The 25,605-nt window shown below is 35.6% G+C and overlaps 1 protein-coding gene and 1 pseudogene across 4 annotated transcripts in view; one reads left to right on the forward strand and one right to left on the reverse strand.

Annotated features, from left to right (window-relative positions):
• LOC146137288 (NACHT, LRR and PYD domains-containing protein 12-like) overlaps positions 1 to 25,605 on the reverse strand; it is a 176,930-nt gene that overhangs the window by 117,987 nt on the left and 33,338 nt on the right. The gene's annotated exons all lie outside the window — the stretch shown is intronic.
• LOC146137290 (fatty acyl-CoA reductase 1-like) lies at positions 17,134 to 23,046 on the forward strand (annotated as a pseudogene).

Below are 25,605 nucleotides of genomic sequence, written 5' to 3' on the forward strand. Positions count from 1 at the left end.
GAGTATCAGCCATTCCTTGAAGAGGTTTACAAAAATAAAACAACACAACAAAATAGCGAGGTCGTACAAATGTAATATAAAAGCTGATAACAAATCATTATCCAGTAGAAAAATCAACATAATCGCCTTTAAACAAAAAGCACAGTCAACCAAAACATATAAACACCTCTTATTGCAACTTTCAAACTCATTTTTTGGCGCCTTAAATTCAAAATGCAATATTTTCCAAATATCGTTGCATATTCGGCGCCCGAAAACATTAACATGTATGCAGGCTCCATTTCACTTTATCACTTTGTATTTATGAATGTTGCTAAAACGTCATTATTCATATCCACAAAGTAAACTACTTCTGTTTAACCGGTGCGCCGCCGGCAAATAGAAAAAATGAAAAACATATGAATTTTATGTAATAAGCTATCGCAAGAAATTCCGGAGAAATGCGAATATAACCAACAAATTTCGCGCTCACTTTGCTCACCACGTATTTTTTTTTCTTAGTTCTGTTGGTGCTGCCCGCTGACGCACTCAAATTATCTCGTGCGACCCTCAGTAAGACTTGACTACAGCACAGACTGTTTTCACGCACTAAACACCCCCGTTAGAATATGTGAAAGCGAATATTACACAATACCTTGAACAGAGTAAAGTGCACTCTAAACTCACTTAACATTATGAAATAGCAAACTTCCAAATACAATTACCAAACAAATGTCTACCAAACAACAATCGACGTGATAATACATAATGAAGCTAAGAGCGTATTTGTGTAAAGTACTCCATTTGTGACTGACAAAACTTTACTCTCATTTTATTACTTGAACCTAGTGTACATGCTTATATTAGTATGGACAAATCATCATCAAAGAATGCAAGTATTTAAGTTTTTTAATTTGTTACTGCAGAACGTGTCTACAGATGCAAGAAATGGTTAAAGACTCATTGCAATGTCCAACTTCATTTTCGCAATACATCTTTTTTATCAATTTTACACTAAACCTCGTTTTAATCGATTCAAGCATTAATATATAAAGTAGTAATGGGATTTTGTTGGTAGTAACGATCAAGTTATTATTAACTGCATAATTATATATTGCTACTTTCATTAAACGAAAAAAATACCTGGAAAACCTACAACAAGTTTGTTTCCCTAAAATTGCTACTTCTTTTAATTTGTTTTACACGTTCGCTTCACTCGAGAAATTCCTGTTGGTCGCGTTTGTTCGTGAAAAGTCAAGGGCACAGCGGTCACGCATCAGTGGTTTCTGCCGACGTGGCAAGTTCCTGTTTTGAGTTTCTGTAGCTCAAAGTTCCCCGAAGCCTTTACAGGCCAGCTCATTTTTTAAAAATGGATTTCAAGCGACCTCAAACCATTATTTAGAGAGGACGCCAGCATTAAGACCGAAATAAGAGCAACATCAACGTCGGAATAAAACACGGTTTGGAATAAGACCAAAATACGACTAATACATAATGGATATAACAACGTCGAAAGCGGAATAAGTCTTAATTCCGTTGGAATATTACGTATATGTTCAGAAACAGTCTATGCTACCTTTTATCCAACTCCAAACCAAACCTTTATTCCACCACTAACTTCTCCAATAATTTCAACTAACAATTCAATTTATAACCGCTCCCATTACCCAACACAATCCCCAAACAGACGCAAACAATCCGGTGCCAAAACAGCGGCGCTCTAACGTCGCCTTTCAAACTATGACTCCCAAACGTCGACACCGAAACTGCCAATGCTAGACTGATGGTTCCAGATTGTCCCATACCCTCTCCCTACAGTTTCAGGCGTGTTTTGGCCATTTAGGCCTTATTTCAATGAATTTAGGACGTTTAGGTTTTTGTTCAGATTTAGATCTGATTCTGTCATGGTTATTACTGTATTTTTGGCTTTTTATGTCATCGGTCTTTATACTATAATATTATAGATTATCCTTCTTTGGATATTGTTGCTTGGTGGCTCTTATTGTGTGCTCCCTTAAGAGTTAACGTCACAAAATAAGTCATTCACGTGGCGGCATAAGTTCTAAACAGTTTATCGCAAGAAAAAGTGTGATGTTAAATATTTCTCATAAAACCAATGTGGTTGCGTCGGTATTTAAAGTTCTAGTTTTGCTCGCCACTCATAATGTCGACCATTTTTACATTACTCCAAAACTGATTCGTTGAATTTTTTAAACCTCGACAAACTTATAGGTTTACTTAATTTTATTTTAAATTGCGTCTTGTTGTTTTGGTTTCTTAATTTCGTTTATATTTTCGCTTCCCCGAGAAGTTCTTGTTGGTCGCTTTAATCGAATTTGGCTCGCCATTGAAAAGTATTGCACCCTTCTACTTTAAATAGAACATAAATTAGTTAATTGAGGTATACACTTTTCTCCTCAAAAAATCCACTAACTCCTCTTTATTGTTTCCCCATACAAAAGCATATATGCATTCATGCACGACGCTGAAGTTTAAGTCACAAAGGCCAAGGATAAGCTTGAGCAAAAACTCTGAATTGCGCAGAGTTTACGCTGAATCGAAAAGCTGGAATTTGGAAGCGAATTAAATCGACTTTCCTGTTGACTGGCTTTTACTTGAGCAACTCATAGTCCGTTGTTTTTCTACGAAATTAAATCTTCTGATTTTCATGTGATTTAAAACATTGACTTCAATATTCGTTGCCATTAATTGGATTAACGAAAATCGCTCCTAAAGGGTTTTCATGTGTAAAAGAGCTTTTAATTTATATTATGTTTTTTAAACCATGACAAACTCACTTTTACAAAATTACGTTTTAAATTGTTTCATTGGTAATTTGTTCTAAAAATCGGAGCATAATGGTTGGAGGTTGTAGTAAGACGTAATAAGAATTTTAACGCCCATGCAGAAGTAGGTATCATTTTAAACGTTTCGAATAACTCTCGTTCGCTTCACCCGAGAAATTCCTGTTGGTCGCGTTCGTTCGTAAAAGTCAAGGGCAGAGCCGTTACGCAACGGTGGGTTTCTGCCGACGTGGCAAGTTCCTGTTTTGAGTTTCTGTAGCTCAAACTTTCCCGAGGCCTTTACAGGCCAGCACCTTTAAACCTGATCACTACAAGAAGTAATACCATAACAGTCTTATTAACAAGAGTGTGATATAAAAGGCTTTGTGTGACAAGTGGAAACCGTAATAACTGAAATGTTTCTTGGTATACTGATGTGGTCAACATAATTCAAGTTTTCTACTTATTTCAATAATTCCGATCTATCATGCTAAATTGGGGAAATTTACATTTCACTTAGCGCGTGTTTTACACTAGTACGAAAGGCAAAGATCGCCGATAAAACCGAACTGGCACTCTGAATTATGCTGATTTCAGCCGCTAGAGCAGTGTTTCTCAACTTTTTTTTGCTTGTTGGCGCATCTAGAGACGTTTTATAACCAGGGGCGCACTTTGCGAGCGGAGCGAGCACGAAATTTTTGTGGTGTTTTTTTGAGGTGTCTCTATTTCTCTTAAATTGCTTGCAATTTTTTATTATATAGGCTTTATAGTTGCATATATTAAAAGACACTCCAGCCTTGAGACCAAAATAAGAACAACATCAACTTCGGAATAAAAGACTATTAGGAATAAGGCGTACATAAGACTAAAACCTAATAGTCGTAATAATGACGAAATCGGAATCATACCTAAATGGCCAAAATAAGGCCTATATAACCTTTTATCTAACCCCAAACACCATCCATAACTATCACTAACTCCCCGAATATTTTCAACTCTAACCCAATTCCTAGCACCACCTACTACCCGCCCATAACCCCAAACGGGGGGCAAAAAATCCGGGACCAAAACAGCGGCGCCCAAATGCCGACAGCAAACGGGTTTTCCCTACAGTCTTGGAAGTAGTTTTGTCTATTTAAGTCTTCCTCCGATTAATTTTGGGTTTAATTTGACATGTTTAGGTCTTATCTAAACTATTTTAGATCTTATTCTGTCGTGGTAATTCCTGCGAATTTGGCGTTATTATGTCGGTGGTCTTAGTACTATGGTATTAGGCTACAGATTATCTAATTTAGATGTTGTTGCTTTGAATGTCTTATTGTGTTTTCTACTTGAAAGTGCTGTGGAATCAATGAGCTAAGCTTAAAAGAAAAGTAAAAATACATGTTTTATATATTAAATTATTTTTTCCATTTGCTCGCGGCGCACCTGGCAGCCTTCCATGGCGCACCGGTTGAGAAGCGCTGCGCTAGAGATACAGTAGCTCTAAGTAAAAAAGTTCACTTATTTTTACAGAAAAACTCTAAGCAAGGGGTTCCCAACCTGTGGGCCATGGCCCCTAGGGGTGGGAGTTTTTTTTAATGAACTCTTGAAGCCGCAAGAAGGGCCGGCAACCCGATTGAGCTTTGAGAAAGACAGTTTGACCACATTTTGGGAGATAATAACAACAACTAAGCAAATCGTACCCCAATCTTAATGAAATTGTCATGCTATTGCTGTTGCTTTTCCCATCAACATATCGTTGTGAATGTAGGATTTCAACATAGTGTCACTCGACAAAGCAGCACAGTGTCTTGGATATTTAATATGACATGCTGCTGGCTCTTTTCCACACTAAACCAGCAATTAAGACAAGTCAGAGCATTAACAAGCTCAACCATCACATTTGAAAATGTAATAAATCACTAATTAATGTTGGCTTACTCCCATTGTTATTGTGAGTTGTATTTATACCATTTTATCATTCCAACTACAGGTAAATGTATTAACCAGTTTTTTTAAATTGAAATGACGTTTCTTAATTTTTTTAAAATTTTGAAAAAATAGGAGGAAATTTTCAAAGGGGCCACGGTGTAAAAAAGGTTGGGAACCCCTGCTTTAAGCAAAACAATTAATACGAGTCCGGTTCCGACTCTGCAGCCTATGTTCAACCTATTAAACAAACTAAATAAGGTGGATATACAGCAATCCGCTCATATGAGCGATAATTGATCCACCTACAATATTTTGTTGGAAAATGTTCCACCATTTGCGATTCTAACTTTGCAATTCGTCAGTTTCGAAATTTGGGACTCCTTATGTCAGCTCTGGACTCTGGTAGTTTTATGCAGTCTTACCTTAGTCAATAGTCAGACTTCAGCAAAACAAACCGACTCCGTTTGTAATATAACTCAGTCAACCCGCAAAACGTGGTTGGAAAATATTGTACCCTATGCGATTAATAAGCCAAAATTAAAATGAAGTTATTTAGACAATAATAAGGCAACAGGCCAACTTGGTGTGTTGATGTCCACATCGTTAAAACCCAACACTATGAAAACAACAGAAAATGATTTTTAGTATATAAACAAGACTCCAATTAAATAATTGAAAAGTAATAATGCGGTGATTTTCTATAAACAAATCACAACTGCAAATAATACATAAAACAAACCGCACCAGCAAACAGTATATATATGTTTTTAATGAAGCAAAACACTTGCGCTTACTGCCACACACCGTGGGTATTGTGCTGGCCGTTTGTAATTAACAACTCTCACGCGATCTCGATTCCATACCGAATATTAAAGAGCGACTGAAAAACAGCAAATACTTTGAAATAAGGTTCGAAATAAAGTGATTAACTGGAAATAAATGTCCAATTTTTACGATCTCCTAATTCAATTGCTATAGTGTCGGCCATTCCTTGATGAGTTTTTACAAAAATAAAACAACACAACAACTAGCGATGTCGTGCAATGTAATATAAAAGTTGATCACAATCGTTATCCAGTAGAAAAATTAACGTTAAAAGTTACATAATCGCCTTTAAACACCAAGTGCAGTCAACCAGAACATATAAAAAACTCTTATTGCGACGTTTAAACTCATTTTTTGGCGCCTTAAATTCAAAATGCAATATTTTACAAATATCGTTGCATATTCGGTGCCCGAAAACATTAACATGTATGCAGGCTTCCATTCAACTTTATCACTTCGTATTTATGAATGTTGCTAAAACGTCAATATTCATATCCACAAAGTAAACTGCTGCTTTTTAACAGGTGCGCCGCCGGCAAATGAAAAAAACCTTCTGAATTTTATGTAATAAGCTATCGCAAGAAATTCCGGAGAAATGCGAATATAACCAACAAATTTTGCGCTCACCTTGCTTGCCACGTATTTTTGTTTCGTAGTTCTGTTGTTGCGACCCGCTGACGCACTCAAATTATGTCGTGCGACCCTCAGTAAGACTTGACTACAGCACAGACTATTTCCACGCACTAAACACCCACGTTAAAATATGTGAAAGCTCATATTGAGTAATACCTTGAACAGAGTAAAGTGCCCTCTAAACTCACTTAACATTATGAAATGGCAAACTTCCAAATACATTTATTATCAAACAAATGACTACCAAACAACAATCCACGTGGTAATACATGATGAAGTTAAGAGCGTATTTGTGTAAAGTACTGCATTTGTGACTGACAAAACTTTACTCTCATTTTATTACTTGAACCTAGTGTACATGCTTATATTAGTATGGACAAACCATCATCAAAGAATGCAAGTGTTTAGTTTTTGTTTTTTTACTGCAGAACATGTCTACAGATGCAAGAAATGGTTAAAGACTCATTATAATGTCCAACTTCATTTTCGCAATACACCTGTTTTGTTAATTTTACACTAAACACCTTTTAATCGATTCAAGCATTTATATATAAAATAGTAATGGGATTTTGTTGGTAGTAACGATCAAGTTATTATTAACTGCATAATTATATATTGCTACTTTCATTAAACGAAAAAAATACCTGGAAAACCTACAACAAGTTTGTTTCTCTAAAATTGCTACTTCTTTTAATTTGTTTTACACGTTCGCTTCACTCGAGAAATTCCTGTTGGTCGCGTTCGTTCGTGAAAAGTTAAGGGCACAGCGGTCACGCATCAGTGGTTTCTGCCGACGTGGCAAGTTCCTGTTTTGAGTTTCTGTAGCTCAAAGTTCCCCGAAGCCTTCACAGGCCAGCTCCTTTTTTAAAGATGGATTTCAAGCGACCCATAACCATTATTTAGAGAGGACGCCAGCCTTAAGACCGAAATAAGAACAACATCAACGTCGGAATAAAACACGGTTTGGAATAAGACCAAAATACGACTAATACATAATGGATATAACAACGTCGAAAGCGGAATAAGTCTTAATTCCGTTGGAATATTACGTATATGTTCAGAAACAGTCTATGGTACCTTTTATCCAACTCCAAACCAAACCTTTATTCCACCACTAACTTCTCCAATAATTTCAACTACAATTCAATTTCTAATCCCACCCATTACCCAACACAATCCTCAAACAAACGCAAACAATCCGGTGCCAAAACAGCGGCGCTCTAACGTCGCCTTTCAAACTATGACTCCCAAACGTCGACACCGAAACGGCCAATGCTAGACTGATGGTTCCAGATTGTCCCATACCCTCTCCCTACAGTTTCAGGCGTGTTTTGGCCATTTAGGCCTTATTCCAATGAATTTAGGACGTTTAGGTTTTTGTTCAGATTTAGATCTTATTCTGTCATGGTTATTACTGTATTTTTGGCTTTTTATGTCATCGGTCTTTATACTATAATATTATAGATTATCCTTCTTTAGATATTGTTGCTTGGTGGCTCTTATTGTGTGCTCCCTTAAGAGTTAACGTCACAAAATAAGTCATTCACGTGGCGGCATAAATTCTAAACAGTTTATCGCAAGAAAAAGTGTGATGTTCAATATTTCTGTGGTTGCGTCGGTAATTAAAGTTCTAGTTTTGCTCGCCACTCATAATGTCGACCATTTTTACATTACTCCAAAACTGATTCGTTGAATTTTTTAAACCTCGACAAACTTAGAGGTTTACTTAATTATATTTTAAATTGCGTCTTGTTTTTTTGTTTTTTAATTTCGTTTACATTTTCGCTTCCCTGAGAAATTCTTGTTGGTCGCTTTAATCGAAATTAGCTCGCCATTGAAAACTATTGCACCCTTCTACTTTAAATAGAACATAAATTAGTTAATTGAGGTATACCCTTTTCTCCTCAAAAAATCCACTAACCCCTCTTTATTGTTCCCCCATACAAAAGCATATATGCATTCATGCACGGCGCTGAAGTTTAAGTCACAAAGGCCAAGGATAAGCTTGAGCAAAAACTCTGAATTGCGCAGAGTTTACGCTGAATCGAAAAGCTGGAATTTGGAAGCGAAATAAATCGACTTTCCTATAATAAATTTCGAAAAATAAATTTCGAACAGATGACGTCATACCATAACGGTCTTACTAATAAGAGTGTGATATCAAAGGCTTTGTGTGACAAGTGGGGCCAGTAAAAACTATAATGTTTCTTGGTATACTGATGTGGTCAACATAAATAAAGTTTTCTATTCATTTCAATTTTCCGATCTATCACATAACCTTGCGCAAAGTTATATTTCACTTAGCGCGTGTTTTATGCGATAACGAAACGCAAAGATCGCCGATAAAACCGAACTGGTTAGGGATGCTGATTTCAGCCGCTAGAAAGACTGTAGCTTTAAGTAAAAAGTTCACTTCTTTTTACGTAACTAAACTCTAAGCCAGGGTTGGGCATTTATTTTTTACCGCGGGCCGCGTGAGAAAATCAAAATGTTGTGGAGGGCCGCGTCAAAATAGGATCTCGAATAAACCAAAATGACGTCATACTTCGACGCCATGACAGAAATAAGCTCACAAACTTTACGTGGGAATGGTGCGCAAATGCGCATTTTAAGTATAATTTAAAAGAAAGATAAATTGCGATCATAGCTTATTTGTTTTAAAATGTAGACTTTAATTTGGCCACATAGAGGGATTGAGCACAGAAAAACAAAAAATGTACTTTGCTTGACGGAGAACAGATAAAAATGTGCATTGCTTGATATATTGGCGTCAATTTGTGGGGCGCGTTGACCCAAAAGCCGAGGGTACAATACGTAATTCCGCACAAAAAACAATGTTTTTTTTGCTTCTAAGGCTTTAAGTTCTCGTTTTTAAGTTCTCGACGATAAACGGGATACATTTGACCGAAGCGCAAAAAGTATATAAATACTAGGATAAGTTTGTTAAACTTTCGTTGGATAGAGCACCATTATGCTGAGTACCCTTTTTGTTTGTAAAGATGCCAAAATCGAGAAGAACTTACGAGAAAGACAGAAGAGATTCGCGCGAAACGCCAAAGCAATTTCCATCTTAGTATTCAAAACAGGCTAAAATAGAGTTTTGCGGGGTCATGACTAGATCCATCTCTGAAAAGAGTGTTTACGATACCGTACAACCAAACATATAGAATAAATATGCTGTCGCTACCAGGCATAGTATATTTAAAATAGGTTCGTCTGGCATATATTTCTTTAACTAACGTTACGGCTTACTATACAGGGACGTCCCTGACGAAGGCTTGCCGGATAGTAAGCCGAAACGTTGGTTGAAGAAATATATACCAGTGGAACCTATTTTAAAAAAACATGTAGAAACTCGCCCTTGTTTTTGCTTATATGCATTTTTGCAAAAAATAAGCCGCGGGCCGGATTAACTCGCTTGGCGGGTCTGATCCGTCTGCTGGCCGTATGTTGCCCAAGTCTGCTCTAAGCGAAACGATGATAAAGAGTAAAGACTTCGCCCAAATTCGCCGATTACGGCGAGTCCGGCTCCGACTTTACAGCCCATGTTCCACCCATCCAACTAACTAAATAAGGTGGGTATACAGTAAAAAAATGAAAATGAAAATATTCACACAATTGTAAGACAACGGGCCAACATGGTGTGTTGATGTCCACGTCGTTGAATCCTAACACTACAACAGAAAATTTTTAATATATAAACAAGACTTTCAATGAAATACTTGAGTAATAATGCGGTGATTTTTCATAAACGAATCGCACTAGCAAACAATATATAAATGTCTTTACTGAAACCAAAATACTTGCCACACACCGTGGAGAAGGTCACTTATGGGAATTTGCATTGTGCTCCTGGTATTTTTGCCAATTTTGTTCCGCAGAAACATGTTTAGATTCCATCAAACTGTGGCGTCTTAATAACTATATTACATGTTATGACCTCTCCTGCGTCATTTGCTTGAGCCGCGTGTTATTGTCGATGATTTAAAAAAGGCAATTTACCATTTTACTAAAAAGGAATGTTACGGATAATGAAATATGATGGCCAGAGCGCTAAATAGTGAGTGAAGTAGTAAAACATTCTAATTTCCCTAATTGTTGCACTTGTGGAGGCTACACGTTCGGTAAAAAATATTTCATATTATGTGTTATTTGGTATTTCGCAATGAAGGGTATTGTGCTGGCCGTTTGTAATTAACAACTTCACGCGATTTCGATTCCATACTGAATATTAGAGAGCGACTAAAAAACAGCAAATACTCAGAAATGAAGTTCGAAATATTCTGATCAACTGGGAATAAACGTTCAGTTTTCACCATCTTCTAATTCAATTGCGAGTATCAGCCATTCCTTGATGAGTGTTTACAGAAATAAAACAACACAACAAAATAGCGAGGTCGTACAAATGTAATATAAAAGCTGACAACAAATCATTATCCAGTAGAAAAATCATTATAATCGCCTTTAAACAAAAAGTACAGTCAACCGAAACATATAAAACAACACCTTTTATTGCAACGTTCAAACTCATTTTTTGGCGCCTTAAATTCAAAATGCAATATTTTCCAAATATCGTTGCATATTCGGCGCCCGAAAACATTAACATGTATGCAGGCTTCAATTCAACTTTATCACTATTTTTAAATGTTGCTAAAACGTCAACATTCATATCCACAAAGTAAACTATTACTTTTTAACCGGTGCGCCGCAGGAAAATAGAAAAAAATATATGAATTTTATGTAATAAACTATCGCAAGAAATTTCGGAGAAATGCGGATATAACCAACAAATTTCGCGCTCACTTTGCTCGCCACGTATTTCTTAGTTCTGTTATTGCTGCCCGCTAACGCACTCAACGTGAAAGCGTATAGTGAATAATACCTGGAGCATAAAGTGAATACTCTAAAGTCTAAACTTACCATATCGGTGGCAAACTTCCAAATACAATAATCACCAAACAAATGTCTACACAACAACAATCGACGTGGTTATACATAACGAACTTAAGAGCGTATTTGTGTAAAGTACTGCATTTGTGACTGACAAAACTTTACTCTCATTTTATTACTTGAACCTAGTGTACATGCTTATATTAGTATGGACAAATCACCATCAAAGAATGCAAGTATATAGTTTTTTTTCATTTTTACTGCAGAACGTTCTACAGATGCAAGAAATGGTTAAAGACTCATTGTAATGTCCAACTTTTACACCTGTTTAATCAACTTCACACTAAACACCTTTTAATCGATTGAAGCATTTATATATAAAGTAGTAATGGGTTTTTGTTGGTAGAAACGATGAAATTATTATCAACTGCATATTTTAAATATTTCTACTTTTATTAAACGAAAATAATATCTGGAAAACCTACAACAAGTTTGTTTCCCTACAAATCCTGGTTTTACTTAGAATCATAAAAAACGTTACAAATATTACTTCAGCTGACAATTGTTATGCTGAATACTTGAAGATCGACCGAATATATTCTGGCAAGTTCTTTTTTCTCTCCAGACTCCAGCAACACAAAACCACCCTCCCTTCACCATTTTGCCACTTTTTTTACACATTTACACTAGGTCAGCACATTCTCGCTAAGATGTCTGTCGCGTTACGTCAAACAAGTGTCGCTTCATGTCGCCTGTCGCTAAAAAATGACAAATGTTACCTGTTCAAAAAGAAAAGGTTGTAAACTAAAATATTAGGTTTTGTAGCTAAAATCTGATAAAAAGTAATTGTAGTCAATTTTTTGCTTATTTAAGCATAGTAATGACGTCATTTGGTATCGGATCGCGATATTTGTGTCCACGATATCGGGTATCGGAATAAATGTCAAGTATCAGACGTCCTAGTATTCAGGCATGTATTTAAACCTTGATATTTGCCTCAATTTTTTTCGTTCAAGGATCAATAGGAAACGCACCAGCGGTAACCGTACACTATGTTGTTGACTGCTGTACGATTGACCCTTTTGGAAATCAATATATTTATAAATAATCCATTATACTTTAAATCAGACCGGACCGTTGCTATCACCTTAGCCATCAAGATACAATTTGTTTTCATTCTTTGTTTTTTTCTTAGGTTTTGACATTTCTAAGGTATATTTCCAGCTAACATCACCATGCAGTATTTTCACCCTTTCTATGTGTCCACAGAATAGCACTATGTGGACTCCGACTATCCATATTGCAATTGTTTGCCATAAAAGAAAATATACACATATAGAACGTCAGTGTCATATTGTTGCTGTATATCCCCAGTAGCACCGACCAAACTGTTAAAAGAAAATAAACACATTTACTTTTTTTGCGCTTTTGGCAAACGTTTTAGGTGATTTCGCTGCAAAAGCGCCAAGTCCGCTCTAACTAAGATAAATATTTTGCCGGAACATTATGAGGTGGCACCAGGCAAATTCTAGTGGCTTGTTGAAATTTTGGAGCAAAATGCGCCTAATTTTATTACTCATCAAATTTAAAATAACTCTCAAATAAATTGAGTTGCCCAAGTTTTGCGCCAGAGCGACAACTAGTGGAGTAGCAGCTCTGAATGAGCCATTATACACATATCAATAATAGCTTGCGCTAAACATTTTAATAATACCTCTAATGTGAAACATCAACTGATAAAACAACCTTAGTAAGACTGCGTTCATAATGAAGTTGCTTTTAAACTTACAGATTTAGAAAGCTTGTGGCTTATTCATTGCTTTCGTTTAAAACACTTAAAAATACAAATGAGATTTGTCTGGGCAAACACTCACAATCACCTAACTTTAATAAGAACAGGTTATGCGATTGTTAAGCATTATTTGACGAGTGTTAAAGACACTAAACCAATGTTGCAATGACTCAAGTCAATGGATAGACCACGCGGTCCGTTTAAGAACTTGAATAACTTTGGCGGCCGCCGATTGATCGGGTCACGCGATAGGAGCACCTCGTGCGCTCACTCACGCTTCAAGTGACCGCTTTTTTCCAGGTGATTTCTTATGGCGGTGCCGCCGGGTGGCGACAAAGCGCGCAACGAGTTCGGCCGTTGCTGGTGCCCTTAAGTCAAGACTTAAGTCTTTTCGAGCAAAATTACTTGCAGAGAGAACATTTTGGAAAGCCCTGATTAAAATCATGCCGAGGATCTTCTTACGAAATTCGTTCGATCCAATAAAAACGTTAAAGAAACTAAGTTATACCTGATTGCCACCACTGTATCCGCTAAACGCACCTTTTTTTACAAATGTAAAAAAGTTTTTAAAGACTTTCAACACAAATCGCTTTCTGGAGCCCACGCAATTAATAGTTTGCAAGGATATTTAAATATAATACCTTAGTACCCAATGCTTACTTCACCCAAGTTTCAAAAAGTGTCCAAATGAATTTATTGAATTCTTGCAAATTTAGCAATGAGCGATAGCATATGGACCAGCATTACGTTAAAGAAATGCGGGAAGTAGACTAACTAACCTCATCTTACGAATTTCGTTTACCCAAAAACCTCGTCTTAAGAAAGTAACTCTATGCATTCTTGTTTTTTATCCCTGGTTTCTATTCTCCAACTCCATAAGCAGATTGGTAGCCAGGGTATTTTGCGCCTGGGGGCAAACTTTATAATTGGCGCCCCCTCCTTCATGTTTAATCACATTTTCTATTACGTTAACATAATACACCTTACTTTATGCGGCAAAACAATTCAAATTTTAAAAGAACATTGTATTTAAAGAAGAAGCAGCCTCAAAGAACCGGAGTTCTCAAACTTTTTTAAAGCAGTCCACTAAAAATAATTGGTTGCGTATTCGGCTCAGCAAATGTGAAACTAAGGAATAATTTTTCTTAACTAAATTTTTCTTTTAAAAAAATGTTATTCTATTATTTTTAATATACACTACGATTTTACCTCGGCATGCTTAGACCGCGAAAATTGGTCCACGTACCCCCATGAGTCCGCGTTTCAAAGTTCAAGAGCCCCTGAGTTAAATGTACAGTTGTTCTTGTGATCAACAGTGTTTCTAAACCTTTTTTGAGGTTGCTCCCCGAATACTATAGGCATAAGTAAAACAGCGAAACTTTGGCGACCTAATTTCTCTTCACTCAACTGTTTTAAGCTCAAAGCGAACAAATCGTAAGACCCTTACGCTTCCAGGTTTTTGATGTGAAAACCTTTACGCTTCCAAGAGTTTGACGTTAGCTCTTTTCCTTTTCATGTTTTCGACGTTTGTATATCTTAGTCGCAGTGTTTTTTCGGGGTCGCATTTTAGCCGTTAAAAACTTAAACCCTTCCAGGATTTTACGTTAACAACTTTCACCTTTTTAGTCATTAAAAGAGACATCTGGGTTAGGATTCTAGACCACCTTCGCTTTTGTTTATAAAATATTTATATATTTTTCTTAAACTAAAAATATATAATTTAATATGGTACCTGTAATCATTTAAAAGACGAGAACTTGGCAAACAAAGTAAGCCAGATTGCCTCAGCTCCTCACAAGCGGACTTGCTTTTAATTGCAAGGCTTAAGCAGAATCCATAAATATATGGCTACAGATTACTAAAAAACACTAAATAATTTCAGGATGATAACGCTCTCCTTTCAACTTCCTATCTTGCAGTTTGATTTGTTCATTCCAAAAAAATTGATAAAATTCATCGAGTTCATCGTTTTTGCGAGCTAATAAAAATATTAAATGCTTGGAGGGTTTTAAAAGTGTCGCACACTAAACTGGGGCATAGTATGTTAAAACAATATTGTATATTTAAAATACACTATAGTGTTAAAAGATAGAACTCACTGCTTAATATTCCTGTCTTGGGTGTTTAATAGGAATGTAATTTCATTGCAACTTTTTACATCTTTACCTTTATCCATTATTATTTTGAAATCGTTAGACAAGTCTTCTTCAACGGTAACTAATTCATTTTCTTTTCTAAGGTAATTCTGGACTTCCTCATGTAAGCTTTTGATTCTGTTAAAATACATAAAATACACAAGCTGTACCTTAGCATTAATATGAACATGCTAGAGACATCATTATACTGGCTAGCATGTCCTATAGATTTGTATAAGTTTGCTTAAAACGGTGTTCTGGTTTTATTTTGCAGCTTGTACCTAGCATCTTTTAAATTTATGGTGCTCTGCACCCTTGATGGAAGATTGTGACCATACTGGACACGCTGGACTGGTGTCTTTCCAACTTTTTTCTCATACCGCTCCCTGCGTTGTTTTAATATTATAAATTTGGAATCAACCTCCTTGCAAGTTGAACACTGGTCACACCTTGTACAAAAACCTTGCATGCAGAAGATCTAATGGAACATCAGTCTGTTGGTTCTTTACATGTAATAAGACTTGAATAATTACAAAAGTTGCTTACCGTTTAGCAATTATTGAAACTTCTGGTGATGGTTTCGGTCCACATGGGTTGGCCGCCACTGTTATATAGGGGGCAGTAATATCAGACTCAAGAGTGACACCTTTACATATTTTATACTCCGAAACAGAGTACAAAACATCGTAAATAGTGATTTTTGTAACATCAATAAGTCTGACATTACTTTCTGGTGATGCACCCCACCCATAATAACTGGCATATAAATTAAGGTTCATGTCAACTTGAACATGAAACTTAAACTGATCATGGCCATCTTCCAATTTAAATGAAACAAATTCAGATTCCACAAACTTCTTCCAACCATAGGGGATTTTTTGGGTTTTACCAACAAGATTAGCAAACGAAGGATTTATGAATAGTTGGCAAAGTGCTTCTCGCCTTAGGAGCAGGTCGTTCTTTGGGTATTGAATTACCAATTTGTTTTATTGGCAATTGTAATTTTGGAATTGCTCCATTTTTCAATTCCTTTCTATTTCCTCCTAGATAATAGTAAAAAAAATAATATTAATTAATTTTATAACTTAAAAAGATTACCATTGAGCAAATGTCTAAAATCCTATTTACATTCCAAATAATTTTCTTTTGATAAACAAAAAAAACTTTCTTACTTGATATCATATCAGATGAATGGAAGTGACTAGAACAAATCCTTACAGCATCTCGTTTATATAAACCCAACATATGGCAGTCGTTCCGAAATCCTAATATAATCTTTTCCAGGTTAGTAGCCCATTCAACTTGATCATTTTTACAAAACTTTTTGCAAGGGACATGAAATAGAGCCACAAGAGGTGCTCTATTGTCACTGTTTGGCAGACAGCACATTTGTGACATAATTTTTCAATGTGGTTTATAAATACAACTGGGAAGATTTAAGTATTTCTATCATAAAGAGTAACATTAGGATATAGTCTACTGTTACATACTATTGGTACAACAGCGTTTATTCAGGAACTATTTTACAGGGCCAAGACACATTTTTGATTAGGTAGTCAACTCTGAGCCTGTGAGGGATTTCCACAATAAACTATTCACATAAATTGGAATTAAAATAGTTGCTTGAGAAAAAATTGGGCGCTGGTCTAGAATCCTACCAGTTTTTTTACAGTAACGAAACGAATTGTGCAATAAAAATTGCAACAAGAAATAATATGGGAGAATAAATAATAAAAAAACACCCACCTAAACGCTCACCCTTACCCAAAGAGAAATATCACCCCCAGACAAAATTGTGGTAGGATTCTTCTTTGAATATTTTAATTTTGGCTCGCTTCGTTTCGGTACGATTTTGGTCTAGAATCCTACCACAGCGTTAAAACAATTATTAAAGCAAAGCACAATATTTTGATCAGGGTGTTGGTTAGTGTTTGGTTGATGGCGTATCAAGTATTATTGTTATTCATTAACAATATTGCTGATTAACCTACCAAAACCCAAACGCTAACCCGCACCACACCCTAACCCAAATAATGTTCGTTGTGGTAGTATTATATACCGCGGCTAAATGACTTAGCCTGAACTCAAATCAGAGTTCAAAAGCCATGCCAATCTGTTCAACACTTTTTTTGGCGATCCTAGGCAAAAAGGTGCTTGACCCTGTACCAATCAGAGGCTGTTGATGGCACAAACAGAACTACGAGTAAACGAGTCTACTCTAAACTTTGTTGTTTCTTCATATGCATCAGAGTGTGACAGACGACCAAACAAATTCGCCATTTTTCCCAACTTTCCACTTATTGGTTTAAATCTATTTGAGTCATTTGACGTTTAAACCTTTTACCCTTCCAGGCTTTCGACGTTCTTCGTGAGCTGCAGCCGAATTTTGCGTCGAAGCTCGAATTTGTTTCGTGCGACCTTGGCGCTGAAGATCTTGGTTTGGATCAAGCTTCGAGGGAGATTCTACAGAAGAAGTGCCAGGTTTTCATCCACTGCGCTGCAACACTCAAGTTCAACGAACACCTAAGGTTAGGGCACTTAAGTATACACAGCGTCTCGATTTCCGATACTTTGTATTTAATTACGATCTACTGTTGTTATTCGATATGTTCGGCAAAAGTATTCCACTTTCAAAATAATCAAGCTACTGGGCGCTGGTCTAGGATCCCACAACGAACATTATTTGAGTTAGGGTCGGTGCAGCTTAGCGTTTGGGTTTGGGTAGGTTAAGCAGTACTAATAAAAATAATACTTGACCCACCCTCACCCACACACTAACCTGCACCCTAACCCAAACAATATGCGTTGTGGTATGCGGTATTTAAAGAAAATTTTTTTTTTATTGATTTTTTATGTGCAATAGTGAAAGAGCGCCTATAAATGTCTACTTATATAAAATCGTATGTACATTTTAATATCACAGTTACTGAAGTTAAATTATGTGTAATTCATATTGCCCCGCATGCTTGTTAAGTGTTAATTACATGATGGTGTTAAAGTATACCCCTAATTTGTTTTTGTCTGTTTAGTCTGCTGCCGTCTAAAAAAGCTTGTTAACTACTGGTTTCTTTATTAATTTCTACAGGTTGGCCTTCGAGATAAACGTCCAGTGTGTTAGGAGGCTTCTCAAAATATTTTGACCTGAACGAAACAACCTCCAAGCATTCGTTCACATCTCCACAGGTGTGTATTAGCAATATGCAGTGTTACACAAAAAAACTCAATTTTGCTGTTTTATTAAATGATAAAGCTTTCAAAATCACACTTTTTTTCAAATGCTTTATGTGATTAACTTTGTAAATTTGTGCTAAGGTTACTCTATTATAGGGTAAATATACCCATATTTTGCACAATAGGCCGAGGGTTACCATTTTTTCCCCGAAGGGTGGGTAACTGTTGGGCCTGACCATCGCAGGTCGTTTAACTGTTAGGATGTACGAGCGCAGACCAGGTGTAACTCTTTTGTCAATATTTATTAACTTTATTAAATTATCTTAAAATGAGGAAAATTAAATAATCATGTAGCAAGCTAAAAATTGTTGTAGAGTTATAAATTTCATTCACTACTGACAATACTTTAAAAAACAGTTACAAAGATTCCAAAATTCAATGTATCAAAAATAAATGAGCAAAGATAAACGATTTATTTCATAGACCTTTTCAAGGCATTTATCTGTTAAACTTGTTGTTTTTGTACATGGTGTGGCATGAAATATTTTAGTTTTTTACTTTGCCGCAAGCTGAAAAGTTTAGAAACTACCGATTTAACTTCTCCCCCATCCATGGAATTTTGTCGCAAGAAATAGTAATTTAAAGCTTTATCTTTCTTATATATTTTTGTTTAAGGATAAGGTTAAATATATTTAATTAAAAAGCCAGAAAATTGTTTTGACGTTGTAACTACCTTATAAAGTGCTATTGTCATACACTTTTTTTGTGTAAACTATAATCTATATTTTATAAAAAAAGTTTTTTTTTAACTATAACTTTTTTTTATCTATAAAACTTGTTGTTTTTGTACATGGTGTGGCATGAAATGTTTTAGTTTTTTACTTTGCCACAAGCTGAAAAGTTTAGAAACTACCGATTTAACTTCTCCCCCATCCATGGAATTTTGTCGCAAGAAATAGTAATTTAAAGCTTTATCTTTCTTATATATTTTTGTTTAAGGATAAGGTTAAATATATTTAATTAAAAAGCCAGAAAATTGTTTTGACGTTGTAACTACCTTATAAAGTGCTATTGTCATACACTTTTTTTGTGTAAACTATAATCTATATTTTATAAAAAAAAGTTATTTTTTTTAACTATAACATTTTTTATCTATACTTAAACCATTGTATTGTTTGATATATGGAGAATAATGCATAAAACAGTAGAAGGTAAACGAATTTACATCATTTTTGTCCAGCGTACGTCTATTGCAACCAACAAGAAACCGATGAACAGCTTTACGATGTTGGAATCGATTACCTCGATCTTGAGGGCTCCCTCCGGTGAATGGGCGATGCCCTTATCACCAAGGTCACACCACAGCTTCTTGGCAAGAGGTAGGTGACCATATTCGCTAATTCAAAGCGAAATTAAAGTCCTTAGGTTAGTTATTAGGACATTTTGACAAAGGTCCATTTGAAATAAGTGTTTGTTTTACTCTGGAAGTGGCCCAAGAAGTTTAATATTTGAATTGAACTCTTGCATTATTTCGTTTTTACACTGCTTAAGTTTTTATTTTAATCCTTTAAACTAGGGGTGACGAAAACGTGGCCCGCGGGTTTTTGGAAGCACATATCTATGTGAACATTTTTTTTGTAAAATGAACATCACAAAAAGTTGTTACAGGTCAAGGCTAACAGACGAAAATCTTAGTATGCAGTTGAGAGTTGCCACATCGACAGTTCGTCCTAATATCAAGCGCTTAGCAAAGCAAAAATGTTTCCAAATTTCTCATTGAGCAACAAAATTCATTAAATGTTTATTTGTTATTTTTTATTATTTCATATTTCAATATTGCGTTAAATAATTTAAGCTGTATGGTTCGCATGGGTTTCAATTAGTTTGGTTTGATGAACAATTGTTTGTGATTTTAACAGGTTTTACAGTATAAGTAAAAAAAAAAAAAAATGTTGTACTCAGCGCCGTCAGCGGTAACTGACAAAGTGGCCCGCGACAGCAAATAGGTTCGTCACCCCTGCTTTAAACCGTGTTCTTGCCAATATATTAAGGACAAATACCAAGTTTTAAAAGTGTTGCTAGGAGAAAACAGTGCCTAAAATACTTTATACTTAATGTGCCACAAGCTAGAATGTTTTAACACCACATATTTAATATGCACTGCCTGAGATACCTTGGCCATTATGTTTGTTTTTGTTATCATCTAGCGGTAGCAATAATTAACTATATATATATATATCTCAAAAACTGGACTCATGGCATGTTGCACGATTGTCCTTCTTCTTGTGTTGACCTTCATAACACTTTTCTCTAGTTTCTAGCAGAGACTACTTGGCAAATTTTCCCCAAAAAACATATTTTTAAGTTATTTTACTATGTAAATACACATTTTTTTAGTCCTTCACGCAATTAAGCTATTGTTCAGCTGCATATTTGCGCACAAGTTCGCTGGAAAAACTTTATTTTATAAATTTAGTGTTTTATTAAGTCGTATTTTGACGTAACTTGAAAACAAGCAAACAAAAATCTAAAAAAAAAAATCGCCTCAGAACAGGGACCATACAAACTTTCCAATAAACAATTTATACATATCACATCACACAAATACAACATGTTTTTGTGAATTAACTAAGCCAAATGCTTCAAAAAAGAACCGTTTTGTATCAAAATATCTCTCTTGACTGAAATGTAACCTGTTGTGTTTTCGTTCAGACCGAACACTTACACGCTGACGAAGGCTTCTGGTGTAATATAATTACTGGTTTGAATTCGTAGACAAACGTTGATTTTGTTTCAGACCGACCACTTACACGCTGACGAAGGCGCTTGCTGAGGACATCGTTGCAAGAGAAGGATCTCATCTTCCAATCTGCATCGTCAGGCCCAGCATGATAATACCAGCTTACAAAGAACCTTTGCCGCCTGCTGGTATGTTTTTAGACTTGTTATAAGTTAGATATTTTTTCAGTGCAGAAAGAACACGAAAAGAGTTAAATGTGTTTAAAATACTAAAATTTTTTGAGTGGTTTCATTGATGTTAAACATTTAGAAGGATTAAATAACTTGAAGCAGTCCTATATATTTTTTGAAACTTAGGTTTTAAGCACTGTTTTATTCAAGGGTTTGCCAATTTAAGCAAAGCCCATTTTCATTGCATAAAAATTTTGTGGCTCAATATTTTTTTTTAAATTAAGAAGAACTAAGAAATAGGTTTAGAACAAAAAACAGCATAACATATTTTGAAACAGATATTTATTCAGCTGTGCATTAGCGAGATACTTGCCAACAATGGATTTACATTTCTTTTACTTTCCTTATCAATTTCTCCCCAAGCCATTATTCCTGTAAAATTAAGTAACTGACACAAATAATTATAAATCTAGCTTTTTTAAATTGCCCTGTGTAATGAAACTTAAATCACTGATAAAGACTAATGAAATCATTCAACCAATTAGAGATTTCATGCAAGCAAGGCCAGTTTGGAGTGCAAACCACACCGCAGTTGCATTTCTAGCCTGGCCTTGCTTGCACAAAAATTCTTAGTTGATCGACTGATTCTGATACTCCAGTGGTTCCCACCTTTTATGGTTTGCGGCACCCATAAGGAACAATAAATATATTGCGGCACCCATAAGGAACAATAAATAGATTGCAGCACCCCTAAGGAATGCTAAATAGATTGCGGCGCAACTACTTGAATCTTGAAAGTTGATTTCTGTAGTGTCACTAAAAACGGAACTGAAACATCGCAATCAAATTTATTTGCATGTAGAAACATATCATTTGATTTCTATACCCAAATCATACACAAAAAGTTGTATTAATAGGATTTTAAAAAGAGCGATAATTATGTTTTTAAGGAACTACAATTACCCTTTAAGCTTCCAAATGGCACCCCGGTTGGTAACCACTGGGTTAGTCTGTTAAAGGCTTCCGGTGTACTGCTTAATCGTGTTTCAAATTTCACTACATTATAGCCTTTGATATAAAAAATTACTGTTTTTTCTCCAGGGTTGGTGTACAAACGTGTACGGACCCACCGCTTTCATAATAGCGTACGCCAAGGGTGTGCTTCGTTCTGTGATTGTCGACAACTCCATAACCTGTGACCTCATACCGGTCAAGTTTGTTGTGAACGGCGTGATTTGCGCAGCGATGAAGACCGCTTGTGACTCAGCAGAAAGAAGGTGCTCGCTCGGCTACGAGAGTGACAGTGCAGTTTCATCGCTTGGGGAAATTGGCTTACAAGGTTGTAAATACAGATAGATTAGCAAAAAGTTGGCGTTTTTGTTCATATCCGCTGGTGTTGTAGTTAGATGTAGAATGAATATTAAAGCCCATACAGAAGTAGGTTGCATTTTGTCATACTGCCATGTGAAAATCAACAAAGATTTTTTTTAAATTTCCACAAAATGCTACTTACTTATACATGTTCCTTGATATTCATTCTACAATTTACTTTGTTTTAAATTGTACGAAACTATTTTTTAAGAAAAAAAACCCTGTATCTAGCCAGTGTTTGAATTTATTACCACTAATTTTGTATTCATTTGATAAATAAACCCCTGTTCGAAAACATGTAATTTTGTTTTAATTCATTGTTGAGTTCTTTTTGTGTCCTGTATAAAAAATCTGTTCCAAAACTGAATTTTTTTACTAGTGTGTTCATTCTATATTACCAAGAGGTATTTAGGCTGTTTACTATGAAGAACTAATTCCACCTATATTTATTGTTGACCAATTTAAAACTTAACCGGTTAAACACGAATTTCCAGGGGATTCATCTTCGGACAATGAAAGCACCAGTTCCTTTACTTGCGACCGAGTTCCGAGGGTTAATGGATCGCTTCCCATCTACCACGTCAACTCTGGAATCAAAAATGGCCTTGCTATGGACCGCTTGAGTAAGAATGGACAACTTTAACTAAAAGTGTTACATCAGTAAATGTAGGTTTTAATGTTTCTCAACTCATGGGAAAAATTAAGTTGCCATGTTGATTTTGTTGGTTGCAGACTGTAGCAGTTTACATGTTTTAAATTGTTCAGTTAAGTTGGGCAAAATTTTGCCGAAATTTGAGCGAAATTTTTAGGCAAATTAAAGACATTGCTCATATAAAGCAAACGTGACTTTATTTATGCTGATGTCTTATGGCTTTGATTACTTAAAGTTCAGTTAAACGAATTGGGTCGACAAAGTTTTAATGTGATACTTGCGCTTAATATTTGGGTTGTTGTGAAAAAGTTTGAGAAACACTGATTAGAATTATAACTTTGCCTCGGAGAGTATATTGAGCAAGTATGAAGTAAGTGAATAAACACCTACTTATATTTACTAAGTTACCAAACCTCGTTTCAAGAAATATTGGTCCATTTCTTCTCTGTGCTGTCGCATGGCTAATTTTACCTTGGTGCCTTTGGCATGGCTAATTGTACCTTGGTGCCTTTGGCATGGCTAATTTTACCTTGGTGCCTTTGGCATGGCTAATTTTACCTTGGTGCCTTTGGCATGGCTAATTTTACCTTGGTGCCTTTGGCATGGCTAATTTTACCTTGGTGCCTTTGGCATGGCTAATTTTACCTTGGTGCCTTTGGCATGGCTAATTTTACCTTGGTGCCTTTGACATGGCTAATTTTACCTTGGTGCCTTTGGCATGGCTAATTTTGCCGCAATCACCTTATAATGGTGGTCGTGCAAGCATTGCCAGGCTAGAAAAACAAATCGCCTGCAGTGGGGTTCTTTATCTACCGACTATAGCACTGTTGCCTGCTAAACAGAATTCCTACATACAACTTCGCGTGAAGCCCTGTTTAGCAAAGCCCTGTTTTAATATAGTTTTCCAAAAAAGAGTTTCTTGTGCGAAAGCTATTAAATACAATTTTTTTATGTAGTGCCACCTGATTACTCTATTTAACATGAAGAGATATAGTTTTCATTATTGCAACGCTTTCGGCAAAGGTGTGTTCATGGATTTAAACAATTTTTTATTTATATGCAGAAAGCTGTACGATCTCACCACCTTTTGTTCGCAAACTATTCCTGCCCATGCGATGGATGCAGGTCTGGCTCTTATGAGGAAAAAACAAAAGTGAGTTATACTTGAAATAAAATAAAGTCTAAGCAGAGACTAAAAACTCTAGTTTGCCACCTATGCCTTTGTGTGGATTGAACAGTTTTGAAATTTTTGCTTCTCTTGAAATTTTCGTCTGTTGAATCGTGCAATGTTCTGTCTAGTTTTTTTATTATTATTTTTTTTAATATTAAAGGTAATAGTCTAGATGGAACTTTATTTTATCATTCAATATCTAGCTTTTTGTCAACCTGTCTTTACACCTCTCAAACTGTTAGGATTTAAACTTCCTTTATTATGTTATAACTATTGTCGGTTTTTTTTTCAATATGACATAAAATTGGATTACTTGTTTGAATGACTATCACCATTTAGGCAAGAAGCTTTAGCTTGAAATTATTGTCCCAGTTAACAAAAATACTTTATTCTGAACCAAATGCTACGCTAATCCCACAAAATATAATGTTTAATTTCAGAATGGCAAAGACTTCAATATTTCTTTATTTTTTCAGAATGGCAAGACTCAATGAAAAGATCATGAGCGCCATGGAAGTGATGGAATTCTTTTTTACGACGAACTTTAAGTTCAGCAACACAAATGTCGATCAGCTGCATTCCTCACTGAATGCTGAAGACCAAAAGGTGAAAACAATATTACAAGGTCTTCTAATTCAGAGCATCTAATCATAGGGTTAAATTTGTGTGTTGCACGTTTGTTACAAATTATTTGAATCTTTAAAGGCGTTTAAATGCCTTTGAATTGATTTGCGTGTTGAAAAGTCTTCGCAGAACCTTATATTTGTCCAAAAGTGAATTTATTTTTTGTTTAGCTTAAGTTATGTGTTCATAAAAAACAATGAGATTAACTGACGATGATACAAGTGTGAATCGAAACGTCTTAATCAAGATGATGTGGATTTACTCGACCTTTTTGGCTTTAAAACTCATTATCAAGCTATTTGTTAATTGTTTCTCAGGCTTACAACCTTGATTGTGGGGTTTATCAGTGGGAAGATTACTTCACAACTTACATCGCCGGCTGCAACCAGTTCATTCTAAAGCAGAAGAACAACGATCTACAATCGAAACAAAAACTAACCAAGTAAGGAACTTAATGCTTGTGGAACTTTTGTTTAAAACCAGAAATTTTGATCGTATAAATACTTCCATGTTTATTTGTGACATAACACTGTAACCGTAAAACAATGCATTTTTCTAAAGATTCGTTGTGACTTCATTATACACTTTTTTCGCCAAAATATCGAAATCCCTAGAATCTACCTTCATATTTGTTCATATCCTAGTTTCGCCGATTCATCACCGAATTTCCTTTTTATCTAAAACTCTATTGGATGGTTGGGCCCGTTTTTATGTTTTTACTTTTGGCTGTCCGATAGTATCAGGTTTATCGTATC

The sequence above is a fragment of the Ascidiella aspersa genome, chromosome 7 (genome assembly GCF_963924565.1).
Source record: "Ascidiella aspersa chromosome 7, kaAscAspe10.2, whole genome shotgun sequence".
In the NCBI taxonomy this organism is placed as follows: Eukaryota; Metazoa; Chordata; class Ascidiacea; order Phlebobranchia; family Ascidiidae; genus Ascidiella; species Ascidiella aspersa.